At 38.0% G+C, this 14515-nt stretch overlaps 1 pseudogene across 1 annotated transcript in view; it reads left to right on the top strand.

The window, feature by feature from the left end:
• Positions 1 to 14515, top strand: part of LOC310891068 (adhesion G-protein coupled receptor V1-like) — a 74234-nt pseudogene that overhangs the window by 44571 nt on the left and 15148 nt on the right. The window contains exons 26-33 of the transcript in view: positions 2040 to 2649; positions 3596 to 3811; positions 4789 to 5004; positions 6203 to 6447; positions 6642 to 6823; positions 7567 to 8381; positions 9807 to 10016; positions 14254 to 14384. The product of the transcript in view is annotated as an adhesion G-protein coupled receptor V1-like (transcript). The remainder of the gene's footprint in view (positions 1 to 2039; positions 2650 to 3595; positions 3812 to 4788; positions 5005 to 6202; positions 6448 to 6641; positions 6824 to 7566; positions 8382 to 9806; positions 10017 to 14253; positions 14385 to 14515) is intronic.

Genomic DNA, 14515 nt, shown 5'->3' with positions numbered 1-14515 from the left:
ATAATGGAGGGGCTGGATTGTGTGCAGCTTGCAGTTGGCAATGACATGCTTAAGATCCTCCGGGTAAGGATTAAGGGACATGGAAATAAGTTATAACAATAAGATGAAGTTGTTGTGGGAGTCTGCTATAGACCACCCAGCCAGGAGGACAACATTGCCAAATTATTCTATAATGAACTAAGGGATATCTCTAGGTCATCTGCCCTTGTCCCTGTGGGTGACTTCAACTTCCCAGATGTTAGCTGGGAATACCATACAGCCAATACAAACAGGTACTGGAAATTCCTGAGGCACGTTAACAATAACTTGTTGGTACAGTTACTCTGGAAGCTGACTAAGAAAGGTGCCCTCCAGATTTGTTGCTTGTAAACAGTGAGGGTCTTGTGGGTGAAGTGGTGATTGGAGGCTGTCCTGGCCATAGTGACCATGAGATGGCTGAGTTTAAAATCTTTGGTAATAGGAGGAAAACTGCCAGCAAAAGTTCAGCCCTAGCTATGGAGACAGCAGACTTCAGACTACTCAGTGAACTAGTTTGTGAGGTCCCCTTGGAACCTGCTTTTGAAGGTATTGGAGTCCATCAGTGCTGGTTAGTTAAGTAACACCTCTTAAGAGCACAGGAACAGGCAATTCCAAAGAGTCAGAAGTTGAGCAAGCTGGGCAGAAGGCCAGCTTGGCTGAGCAGGGATCTTATTCTAGAATTTAGGCGAAAAAGGAAAATCTGTGGGCATTGGAAGCAAGGTCAGTTGAACAAGGACTACAGAGGTGATGTTCACTCAGAGTTGAAGCTGGCCAGTACTGTGGGGACAACAAAAAGTGCTTTTTTTAAAGTATGCTAACAGCAAAAGGAGGAGCAGAGAAAACATTGATCCATTACTTGTTGAGGTTGGTAACCTCACAAATAAGTACGCCAATAAAGCAGAGGTTAATGCCTTCTTTGCCTCTGTCTTTAACACCAATGATGGGCTCGGGGACACCCAAAGCTCTGAATTTCAGGACTGTGATGATGATAAACTCCCAGCCAACTTTGAACTTGTGCAGGATTTGCTGCTCCAGCTGGATGCATATAAGTCTATGGGGTCCAGTGGGATTAATCCCAAAGTACAGAAAGAGCTGGCTGATGTCATTGCAAGACCTCTCTCAATAATTTTTCAATAGTCTTGGAGTCTGGAGAGGTCACAGTTGACTGGAATTAAGTTAAACGAGGAAGTGCTGGATTCTGCACCTGGCAAGGGGCAATGCTGGCTGTACGGACAGGCCTGGGGACAAGAGGCTGAAGAGCAGCCCCATGGAAAGGGATCTGGGGGTTTTGCTTGACAGCAAGAGAAATATGAACCAGCAGTGTGCCTTAGCAGCCAAAATGGTCAACTGTGTTCTGGAGCATAAGGCACAGCAATGCTGGATGGTCAAGGGAAGGGATTGTCCTGCTCTGCTCTGTGCTGGCGAAGCCTCACCTCTAGCACTGTGTGTGCTACAATATATGAAGGACATAAACTATTAGAGAGCATCCAAAGGAGGGCTACTATGGTGGTGAAGGGTCTAGAGGGCAAGAAGTATGAGGAGCGGCTGAGGTCCCTGGGTTTGTTCAGCCCAGAGCAGAGCAGGCCGAGGGGAGGTCTCATGGCGGCCTGCAGCTCCCTCACGAGGGGAGCGGAGGGGCAGGCGCTGAGCTCTGCTCTCTGGGGACAGCGACAGGACCCGAGGGAACGGCATGGGGCTGGGACAGGGGAGGGTCAGGCTGGGGGTTAGGGAAAGGTTCTGCACCCAGAGGTGGTCGGGCACTGGGACAGGCTCCCCAGGGACATGGTCACAGCACTGAGCTGCCAGAGTTCAAGAAGCATTTGGACTACTCTGTCAGACATGCGATTTGATTTTGGGTGGTCCTGTGTGGAGTCAGGTGTTGGACCTGATAATCCCTGTGGATCTTTTGTAACTCAGGATATTCTGTGATTCTGTGACTTTGCTGTATGCCATTTTACACTTTTATGTTCTTCTTTCTTATAGTACAAAGAAATACATAAATCTTTGTGTTTTCCACTTAGGTTGTGAGAACTCATGGGGCCCTGTCTGAGGTGACTCTGTATTGGGTCATAGTCTGTGATCTTACAGAAGACCTGGTCTCTGCATATGGGAATGTAACATTTGATGTTGGCCAAGTGAGAGCAAATATTACCATACAAGTTTCTCCTGACAACGTGCCTGAACTGGATCAGGTGTTTTCAGTTTTGATCATCAATGTGTCCAGTGGTCGTCTTGGAAATCACACTAATGCAACATTAACAGTTTTAGCTAATGATGATCCATATGGACTGTTCATCTTTTCTGAGAGAAACAGACCAATAAAAGTTGAGGAAGAAACAAAAAATATCTCCCTGACAATAGTAAGGCTTGGTGGTCTTCTTGGTACAGTAGTGGTTACATACAGAACTTTAGGTGATGATGAAAAGTCACCCTTTCTTCCACCTGATGTTGTTAGAGCAATACAAGGAGAAGATTATATACCCATTACTGGTTATGTGATCTTCGCAGCCAATGAAAGCGAAGCCACAATATCTTTGCCTATTTTGGATGATTATGATCCTGAGAGGTCAGAATCTGTTTTTGTGGAGCTAAACAATACTGTTTTGATCGACAAAGTACAGGATCGGCCAAGTAAGTGTCTTTCATATGTAAACCCAAAGCTTAAATATGTAGGCTAATATTTATATTTAATAGGATAAAATGCAGCAATTGAAATTACAGTAAAATTTTACCTCTGCCTAACTCTGTATAGTTAAGAATCCTGTAAGTTATATGTCAGAGTATCTCACATTAAGTATGAAGATTCTGTGTGTCAGCATATATTTCCTTTACCACAAAATTTTGTCAGGGGTGGACATTTCTTTCTCCCTTCTGCATCTGCTTTATCCCAGGTGTTTTAGGCCAACTGTATTACTGTATTGGTTTTGTGTGCTAATACCTGCTCACCTGTTGTTTCTGTAAAGCACAATGATAGGAAATAAGCTAGTTGCACTTACTGAAAGCGAAAAAAGCCTTTTAAACATTAAGTGGTGTAGAATTGCAGCTTCATGCTGGCTTTTTAGCGTAGAGGATGTTTGCCCGATCAGATAAATTCAGGTCATTACAGCCTTATTTATGCTTAAGAGCTTCTTGGCATGCCTAATTTCCCTTCCCTCTCCCCCATGACTCTCCCACATTAATCTTGATTTTTAAGGGAAACACTACAAAAAATTCTACTGGGAAACTGAAAGGTTACTTATAGTTCATCATTGCTAGTGTAAAATTCTATTGTCCTATGGACAAATAAATAAGTAATTTTGCTAGTACCTCACCTCTTCAAAGAACTGGTGTTTTGTATGCTCCACAGCAGGGTAGAATAATAAGTTAGTAAGAATGTGGATTTTCTGACATAATATAATTCAAACATCAAAAATATGCTTGTGCAGTTTGTAGTTATATTTTGTCCAAATCTAAAATGAAAATTTTATTGAAAGCTAGTAGTGGCCATCCACTAAACTCAGGTGTATGTATATGAACAGTATAGCCGTATATAGGAGGCATTTCAGGCTTGCTCTAAGAGGTTTTTTTTATATTTCAGTTGTAAATTCTCCTCGTCTTGGATCAGTGGGTGAGACTATAGCTCATGTAATTATCAATGCCAATGATGATGCTTTTGGAACACTTCAGCTTTCAGCTTCAGCTGTGCGAGTTGCTGAAAATTATGTTGGACCAATCATTAACGTGACCAGAACTGGGGGAATTTTTGCAGATGTTTCTGTGAAATTCAAAGCTATGCCAATAACTGCAACAGCTGGTAAGAAATCAAAATAGCAGAAATACACATTCTGTGTTAAACCAGAAAGAGCATACTGTATGCTTCGAGTAACCAAAGCAAGCAAGTGTGTATTGAATGCAGTCTAGTAAAACAAGTAGAAAAAATACCAAAGTGTGAGATACTTACTGAGTGTACTTAGGAGACAGGAATTCAGGTCCTATAGAAGAGACCTTACATCAAATTTAAAAAAACTCAGAGATATCATCACTGAAGAATCTAGCAAGAAAACTAAGGAAAGGAATTGGCTGTTTGTTTCCCTGGTGGCCACTCACTTTCTCAAAAAAATAAAATAAAATAAAAAATCCTGTAGTAGTATATATAGCTAGTACTTAGTCCTTTGTACATATTTCAACCTACCATACATGGCTTATTTGAGTTTCTTGGAGGGAAATTGAGAGCTGGTGACTCCTCTGTGAAACAGACAAATGTTAAGCACAATTCAAGAAGACTTTTACTTTGCAAATGAAAGGTAAAGCTCTCAGGTGATCCCTGAAAAGCTCCACGAGGGAAGGAGTGACCTTATGTCCTTTAGTAAAATCTCCTTTGAAAAAGGTACTTCTGTTTCATTTTATCTCTTGGAAAGCCAGACAACTATCAGAAATCAAATATAGAAATGTCACAGTTGTGTGATCTTCTCAATGGAAGATGATAATGGACCTTTTGTAATTGCTTCTTGGACTGACAGTGTAAACTCTGTTTTGGCCAAGATGAGATTTATTTTCATCCATCCAGATATCTAAAAGGCACTAGGAAATAAACAATTGTATTTTCTGGGTATGAAGATAAAGAAAAAAAAAACACAAAAAAACACACCAACATATGAACACAAGGGAATGCAAAAAGAACAGATAAATATTAGTGCTGATAAACATTAGTGATGTTTCATAATGAACCAGAATGCCTTAATATTCTTCTGTGTTTTGATTGTTTTGTTATTTTTTCATGTACAAATCTAGGTGAGGACTACAGTGTAGCCTCATCAGATGTTGTCTTACTAGAAGGAGAAACAAGTAAAGCTGTGCCAATTTATATAATTAATGATATCAATCCTGAAGTTGAGGAGTCCTTTTATGTTCAGCTGCTGAATCAAACGACAGGAGGAGCCTTGCTTGGATCTTTGACGAGGGCAGTCATAACCATTGAGGCTTCTGATGACCCGTTTGGATCCTTTGGTAAATGAGTCTTATTTGCATATTTTCTCTTGTCCAGTAGCAATCTGCTGATTTGTGGGTGAGTTATTACTGGGCAATGGAATAAAAATTTTCAGAATACAAAAAGGGAAGTCTGGATGAACACAGTAAAGGACAAAATAAGATAAACTAAATTAAAACGTGTAAGTAAGGGCAAATGGTGCCCTTATATAGCGAAATTGAAGCATTCAGTCAACTTATATATCAAGATTTTGTGAGACGAAGGTGGATTTTGGAGTCTCCTAATGGGGATGGATTTTAATTTAATTTGTATTTTTTTATCTATTCTAAATGTTGCATTTCTGCAATAGCTTGAAGCTTAAGTTTACATGCCAAAACCTGTTTAGATAGTGCAGTGTCATTGTTTTACAAAATAATCAGGCAAAGCAGGTTTAAATATCTGGGGAAATTGGAAAGTACAAATATGACTTAAATTGCATTCTTGTATGTTCTGGTTGTTAGTTATTGTAGTTTTTCTTCTTTCTATCATTATCAGCAAAATGGATTGTGGACACTTTCCAAAAATAGTTTCATTACACAGGTTTTGAGAAAAAAATGGTAATTTCAAAAATTTAATGACATTTTAGAAATTTATCTTTTCTATTTATTTTTTCTATTTCAGTATTTCTGGTGTATGTTTTCCAGCCATTTTATTTGACTTACTCTTTCTCCCTTTAGTACCCTACTTTATTTCAGTTATTCCATTTTATCAGCAAAATGTAAAGGAAATTGACAAAAGTAAATAATTCCACATGGATAATTCATTAACTTCATTCTTAACAACTAAAGATTTTATACAAGAAAGACTTATATTTGAAACAATTTAGATGGAATATGTTGACACATTTTTTCCATACGTGACATAAAAAATGATAAAAAATTTCCTCACTGGGAAAAATTACCTTCTGACCGTCTTCTAAAAACTTAGATCATGGCTAGCCTTGAACAATGGATACGTTGGAATAAACTCTTGGGTGGGGGCTGAATTTTCATGCCAATTTTATTTGCAGATAAAATGATACTGAAAGTTCAATTTGAAGTTTAAACCTGATTAACATTTTTTTAATTGTGCAAATGAATGCAATCAAGTGAAATAAAATATATAATTCAGTAACTAGGATGGTGTTTTTATTTTAAATATTACTGTTAATGAAATACACCTCTTTGTGCTGCACTTCAGTGTTCCAGATGACCGAATTTACTGTGGAGGAGCCTGAATCTGGATCAGTACCCATAAATCTGCCAGTAATCCGCAATGCTGGGACACTTGGTAACGTTACTGTTGAGTGGGTTGCTACCATTGGTGGACACCCTGCTGATGAGGACTTGCAGGTTGCCTCAGGCAATATTACTTTTGCCCCTGGGGAAGCCTTTCAGATGCTACTATTGGAAATCCTGGCTGATGATGTTCCAGAAATAGAAGAAGTAAGTCAAGCACTTACATCTTCCTTGAAGATGGTATTAATTTTGACTTGTTCTAGAAATATGTATGATGGAAAACAAGAAATGTTCCGGCAGGAAGGTGCTATAATTTCATGTTATACTTTGCTTGTAATTATTGTTAGAAAAACCACAAATTGTCTAGCTGCATTACTTCTTTTTCTTTTCTTCTCTTTGAGATTGTCCGTGTAGAATTAACTCAGGCCTCCAATGGTGGTGCTATTGGGTTAGATGGCGTGGCAAGTATTATAATACCTGCCAATGATAATCCTTATGGCACAGTTTTCTTTCATCAATCCTTATATCGAGTTCAGGAGCCACTAGAAAGAAATTTGCTGGCAAACATAACAGTCAGGCGAAGGTTTGTATAATGTTTGCTTTATTTGTAATTACTATTTATTCTTCACTTTTGTTTTCACTATAATGTCAAATTTCATGCTCCTCTCATAAAAATATGTGCATCAATTCTTTGATCTGCCATCTCAATGTATTTTCATTTCAAACACATTGTTTTTGAAGTAGATGTCTGTGTATTACATAAATTACTTAAACGTAGTATACATTGAAATGCACAATGTAAACTCAGCGTACACAGTGTACTATTCATTTTGTCCGTTTAATCATCAAATCATTTAAACCTGCATGGTAGCCTGTTCCTGTGATTTGAACAGGAGGACAAAATGGCCAGCCCTTACAGGATGAAAATAAGAGAAGGAAAACAGGTTTTATGCATGTGATCCTAGAGGAAGGATGATAAGTCTGGGTGTCACCGGCTTTTTCTTCCTTGCAAGTAAGGAGAGCTGCCAAGTCCTGAAGAAGACTAAGTTAACTCCTAGAACCAAATGTTTACAAATATGCATTCTTAACAGACTACTACCTAAGCTATAAATAATCAAACTTGCTATCCACAAAAAAATAAGATAACTCAGTTATTCTGGTACTAGTTTCAAAGGGAATGCATTTTGATGTGTTATTTGGAATTTTTCAGCAATTCAGAAAGGGTCAGTTGATTTTGTTCACTTCTATTATTAACCCAGAAACATGTAGAATATTAGACATCCTTTGTCAACTAACAGAACTTTATTTTATTATAATGTCTTTTAGTGAGGGAAGATTTGGTCAGCTGCAGATTTTCTACAGCACTTCTGAGACTGACGTTGTAGCTCTTGCTGTGGAGCAAGGTCAGGATATCCTGGCCTACTACGAGCCTCCTGTACAAGGAATTCCTGACAAACCATCCAAGACCAGAGTGAATGTGTCAGCAGCAAGTGACCCTGTGTATTCCTGTGCAGCTCAGTGCCTAAAAGAACAAGCATGTTCAGCCTTTACATTTTCCAGTGCCTCAGGGATTCCTCTCTGCCTTTGGCTGACGTCAGATATCAGCCCATTAACTAACAACACTTCAGGGTTCCGGACCTACAAGAAAAACGTTACCAGTGCATTCGCCCTCTTCAGCACACAAGCCATCGCTGGCAGTGATTATGAACCTGTTACAAGACAGTGGGCCATAATGCAGGAAGGGGAAGAGTTTGCAAATCTAACAGTTACCATACTGCCTGACAGCCTGCCAGAACTGGATGAGAGATTCACTATAACCCTTTTGAAAGCAGAACTGATGAACGTCTCAGCCAGCTCAAAAAACCAACCAACCATAGGACAGCCAAATACCTCCACAGTTATCATAATGATGAATGGAGACGCATTTGGAGTGTTTAAGATCTACAGTGTAAGTCCCAATGCAACAGAGAAAGGTCTGTATGTTGAAGTAGAGGAACGTCCTCAGACCAACGTGCAGCTAATGATACACAGAACAGAAGGCAGCCTGGGACAAGTGACAGTGGAATGGCGTGTCATTGGTGGGACTGCTACTCCAAACTTGGATTTTATAGGTGTCGGTGAGACTCTGGTGTTTGCTGAAGGTGAGACAAGCTCTCGTTTTGGCTTCTGTTTTGTAAAACTAAGAAAAAGAAAAAAGAACGTGACAAGTACACGATACTGTGGATGTTTTGACAACTGATATCTTCTTCTTAGGCTAAATTTTCCTGAATGCTAAGGATACACGTGCAAAAGAGTATGGTTGTTCATTAGCATGTAGCATTATCTTGCAGAACACACACAGTGGTAGCAAAGCACAATGAAATATCTAAGCACAATAAATACCTAAGGGTTTTTATTAAAGAAATATTGCAGTATAAATATTGCACTCTAAAGATTTCCTTTACCACATAAGTAAGGATTAATAAAGTCGAAGATAGTTGTTACAGCAAGGATAATGGAAATGAGAATCAGGCCTAAGTGGTCTTTTGTTAGCCCTCGGTCACTACAGTACTAATTTTTCATGACATCTCTTTAAATTCTGAGATCATATTGTAACATAACAAAACATATTTAAACGTAACATAACAGAACATATTTAAAAGAATTGCAAACAGGACAAACAAGTCCCTCTCAGACATTACTTAAGTACCATGCAGCATGCTGTATTTTATGCTGTATTTTATTTTTTCAAAGTCTGAGTTAATCGAACTGATATTTTGAAAGCAATTTCCAGGTGCGTAGTAAAGATTCTAGTGTGCTAGCTTGATAAATCATCTGAATAGTAAGGCATGGCTGCTGGCAATGATTGTGAGGCTGACATGTAATTACATTACCCGTTATAAGTTTAGTAAAAACTGATTTTGAAGTATTTTGAAAGACAATCTAGCAGGAAATACATATGTATTCTGTAAATTGATATTCTAATGATCATAAAACACAGCTGGGTTATGCACACGCACTGAACAACAGGATTGTGTTGTAAATTTTAATGGATATATAGCGACTAGAGATTAACGGTGTTTGCTGCTTACATTATTATTCTTTGATAGTCCCAAAGGCAAGGAACTAACAAAATGTCATCCCATTTCAATGCATTCCCTGGCTCAGTAAATGTACTCATATTGAATGTACACCCTTGTGTAAATGGTTCATCGGAGAGCTTAGCACCTGGCAATTTATTTTTTTTTCAAGAATGATATTCCCCTTTTCTAAGTTAAATTTTAAAGTCATAGAATTTGTAATGAAAATAAAGAATTCTAGGCACTCCGAAATAATTCCTATATAATTAATTTCTACATAGTATATTTAATGATGTGATCGTTTTATTGGCTTAATGTGACTGATCAATAGTAATTAGATAAAATTTCATAATGACATTCACTGACTTCCAGAAAGGTAAATAAGTTTGTTTCATGCAATTTTAATATATTTTATGTATTTAATTATTTTCAAAATGAGATGATTGAGTCTTTTTACAAGGTGGTTTCCAAGTGGACACACGGTTGTATACGTTCTTCTCCTTGTAGGTGAAACAAAGAAGATGGTCACGCTGCCCATTATAGATGATCCAGAGCCAGAGGATGATGAAAGTATTGAAATCAGCCTGGTCCATACTGAAGGAGGGAGTCGAATTTTGCCCAGTTTTGACACTGTCACAGTGATTATTCTGGCAAGTGACAATGTGGCAGGAATTATAAGCTTCCATACAGCCTCAAGATCTGTTATTGGTTGTGAAGGTGTGTTCTTTGTGTTGACCACGCTCAAATTTTAATGCCAGTTTCCATCTTTGTGCTTTCAGTTGATAATGACTCACAATGATTGTGTTTCACTGTTCAGAGAACACCAGCAAGAAGTGAATATCCACATACCTGACATGTACTTTGAACTCTTGCAAGCATTCATAGAATCACAGAATGCTTAAGGTTGGAAGGGGCCTCTGGAGGTCATCTGGTCCTTTCCCCCTCAAGCAGGGCCACCTAGAGCAGGTTGCTCAGGACCATGTCCAGGCTTTTGAGTATCTCCAAGGAGGGAGACCCCACAATCTCTCTGGGCAACCTGTGCCAGTGCTCCCACACAGCACAAAAGTGCTGTCTGATATTCAGAGGGAACCTCTTGTGCTCCAGTTTGTGCCCGCTGCCTCTTGTCCTGTCCCTGGGCACCACTGACACGAGCCTGGCTCTGTCCTGTTCCACCCTCCCTTCAGGTATTGAAGGACACTGATGAGATCCCCCTGAGCCTCCCCTTCTCCAGGCTGAGCAGTCTCAGCTCTCACAGCCTCTCTTCCCTTCCCTTGATCACCTCGGTGTCCCTCTGTTGGAGTCTTCCCAGTACGTTTAGGTCTGTCTTGCACTGGGGAGCCCAGAGCTGGACCCAGTGCTCCAGGTGCAGCCTCACCAGTGCAGAGTAGAGGGGAAGGATAGCTCTCTCAGCCTGCTAGGGATACTTGGCCTAATTCAGCCCAGAATGCCATCAGCCTTCTTAGTAACAAGGCATGTTGCTGGCTCCTGCCCAGTGCAGTGTCCAGCAGGACCCCAAGCCCTTTCTGTCAAGCTGCTCTCCATCAGGGTGCACGCCCTGGTGCCTGGGGCTGCTCCCCGCCAGGGGCAGGACTCTGCCCTTCTCTTTGTTGGCCTGCACGAGGCTCCTGCCAGCCCACTTCATGACTGCCAACATACACACACCTAATAGTCATAAGCAAATCAGATCTATCAGCGACTTACAAAGAATTTAAAATATTCTAGAAAACATTCCTGCAGAAACACTAGGGTAACATCTTCCCTTTGTCTGTCCCATGAACCTGATGTTTTTTTATGGCAGATGATTTGGGAAGTAGCAATTATAAGAGAAAGCAAACATTTGAGAAAGAACAATAATAATTTGGTATGTACTAAACATTTCTACTATTGTTTTAAAGAATACACGGCATGTTTCATCTACAGTTTGATGCAGTTTTGCATAGGATGATAATAGTACTGGTGGTGATTGCTTTAGGTGGCCTTTGATGGAATCTCAGTGTATTGCAGTATCACGTTTCTCTGATGTTTGAACTGATGGGCAGGGAAAGTTCACAAAACAGGAACTTGTCCCCTAATGTGTGCACTACATTTTCTGTTTGAAGAAAAATGGCTTTCTCAACCAAAGGTTTTTTGTTTTGTTTTCCCAACATGAAAGGGCATCATAACCTTTGGTTTTTTATCTAGGTATGGTTTGTGTTAATTCTGTGCCAAGCCAGATGTGATATGATTAGCTAAGAAGAGCTGTTAATGAGCACAAGGAATTAATACAAACTGTCTCAGTCCCAAAGTCCCTGAATACTTTCAACTGGTTAAATGTTATTCATAGCATGCTACCAAATGCTGGCTGCTTGAAACTGAAGTACTTGGCTATAGTTCTATTATTATATATAGTTATTATTATATTATTTTTCCAGGTTGTGAAAAGAAATAGTTCATTGCCTTCCAGCCAGAAACAAAACAAGTGAACTAAGTGTCTTTGATTAAAAAAAAAAGAGAGAGAAAAAGGGAGAAATAGAGAAAGAGCAAAAGAGCTAAGGCATTTAGATTATTTTAGTTTGTCAAAATATTTTTTTCATTCGAAAGCAAAATTTACCAGACATAAATCCAAATATCATTACTTTTACAGTTATTGTGTTATTGAAAATTTTCTGTTAAGTGAATACATTTTGTTTTCACAATGTGCATGTTATTTTTTACCTTATTGAGGATAAGTGTAGTATTTTTTTATTGGACAGGGGTCTGCGACAGTTGTGTAACTGTATTACAAGAAAATGCACTGCAGTAGCTTAAAGTAATGAGGAAGAGGAGAGCGGCTGATGCTCCCTTCTTCACAGCGATAAATACCCACCTCTTTGTTTCTCTATGTAAGAGATGCATCACTTATTAAGTCACAATGTAGAAATGTAAAAGTATGGATAAGGATTAAATATTAAAAAAAATATTGAATTTAGCCTAATAACACTTTCAATCTTCAGAAATCAATTAGTGTTCATATTAGCATTTCTTCTGGATAGGAATACCAAAAAAATCTTGGTAAAGCTGGTAGGAAACATGGATCAGTAAATAACTACTTGGAATCTGTAATAATGACTTCAAGTTTCTTCTCAGTGTTTGGATTATAGTGGAACAGCTTTCTATATCATAAAGCATTTTTCCCAGTCTTCAATGAAAATTCATTATAACTTATAGAGATATATTGAAATAAGCTTTGCCTTATTTGTGTGTGTGTGTGTTTTCCCAATGGTACTAAACCATTGAAACCACTTTTCTTTTAAATCTTTATTTCTTTGTAATGGATATGCAAAATTCTCAAATAGAACATAGTGGATTGCAGTGCAGTGTTAAACACTGTAATGATTTAGCCTCAGAGGAACCTGTAAATTGGGAGTCTACCATCCAGATATTTGACTGTAGAAGTGGAATCCTTGTGATATCAATAAATTTTGAATTCCTTAATTTTCTTAGAAGCAACATGGACCAACTTAAGCCAAAGATGTCGACATCAATGTCGACATCAATGTTGACATCTCTGAGACTTAACTGAAGTTTGAAATGTTGGGGCTGAATAGCACATTTATGTATTTGAAAATGGGTGTATACAGTTTTTGTATTACTTCTTTACAATATTAAATTTTATTTAAGTATATTAAGGGCTCTTGAAGTTAAGAATTCCTTTCTCTTTCATTGGTAGCCAATATACATGCATATCTCTGACTCTTCCTTACAAAAAATAAATGTAACTAGAAAATTTTCAGATTTTTCTTGCCAGTTTTAGCTGTACAATGCTGTACAATTCTGTAAGGTAATACAGTAGAATAGCAAGACAGCATCCTAAGTTGCTGCTCTCTAAATTGCATAATCAAAGGGACTAGTTGGGCAGCATAATGTTATTATAACATTATCTTATGTTTTGTTAATTCTTCAATAAGCAAAAGAAATCTCATGTATTGTTTTCAAAAATCTCAGAATTGTAGATTTCTGCATATTTCATGTCTCTGAAAGCCAATGCAGGACAAAATGTGCTGTTGAACTTAAATTCTGTGGACCTGAAAAATGCATATGAAATATGAATGCCATGTACCTACCTATTATAAATAACCATCTGTCCTCTATTGTGAATGTTTTGCAAAATATTGCCTACTGATCTATTCCATGTTGATATAACATGCTAATTTCACATGTCCACATTTAAAATATTTAATGGAAATTTTGTGAAAAACTTGTGAATATAAAACAATTTCCACATTTTACAAAACCTACTAAGAGGTCTACTCTTTTTAATTAAAGTGCCTTTGGGGTTAAATGTTATAAATGTGCAAAATACCATAGTATTTGCTTCCTTTATATGCACATTGTCCAGCAATACTGATTACCTCTGAGATTATAAGAAATTATTAACATTTTCTGAATGTTTTGTTTTCTAACAGTGACCATATTTGTAAGTTCGAACTCACATAAATGGAACTTACAGATAATTATAAGCATTTTTTTCTGCATGCATTGAATAAAGTCACAAGACAGTGCAAATGTTCAGATAATGTGTATTCTTTCCAGGGAACTGTTGTAGAAAACTACTATTATTGTTGGTACATACAGTAGTTACTGTTTTGTACAGTTTACAGACTTGTATTGCTCTAATGTTTGCGCATGTTTTCATGAACATTCCCTTTCTAAGTTATTCATCTATACCAAGTTCCCTCATATGTTCATAATTATTTCCAAGTGTGAACTAAAAACAGAAGAAAAAAAACTAGAAGAGTTTAAGTTTAGGTTTTTCTTTTCAGCATTAAAAGTGAATGTGGTATATAACTACTGTGAAATTCAAACTGACAAAAATAGCAATATCTTTCAGGAAAAATACTTTAACTGTGTGATGCATGTTTTTGACCTCTCATTTTTATAACCAACATGTAGAAGAGGAGACCCTGAAACACTGCATCTTGTCCTTTATTCCTAGGAGAACAATTACAATTCCACATCGTAAGAACTCCTCCAGGACTGGGAAATGTTACTGTTGAGTGGAAGATAGTAGGACATAATGTAAAACAAAATTTTGCAAACTATTCTGGAATACTTTTTTTTCCTGAGGTAAGTCCATAAACAGTGATGTTGGCTACAGGAAAATAGTGTGATTAGAACTGATCTGAGAAAAAGTGTGCCTTTTCAACAGTCCTTCTTTCTTGGTTTGATTATTTAATTTCTCACTTTTTGACTTACAA

This window comes from Anser anser (assembly GCF_964211835.1).
Source record: "Anser anser genome assembly, contig: HAP1_SCAFFOLD_150, whole genome shotgun sequence".
Lineage (NCBI taxonomy): Eukaryota > Metazoa > Chordata > Aves > Anseriformes > Anatidae > Anser > Anser anser.
Note: the sequence above shows the minus strand (reverse complement) of the source record. Positions and strands in the feature narration are given on the sequence as shown.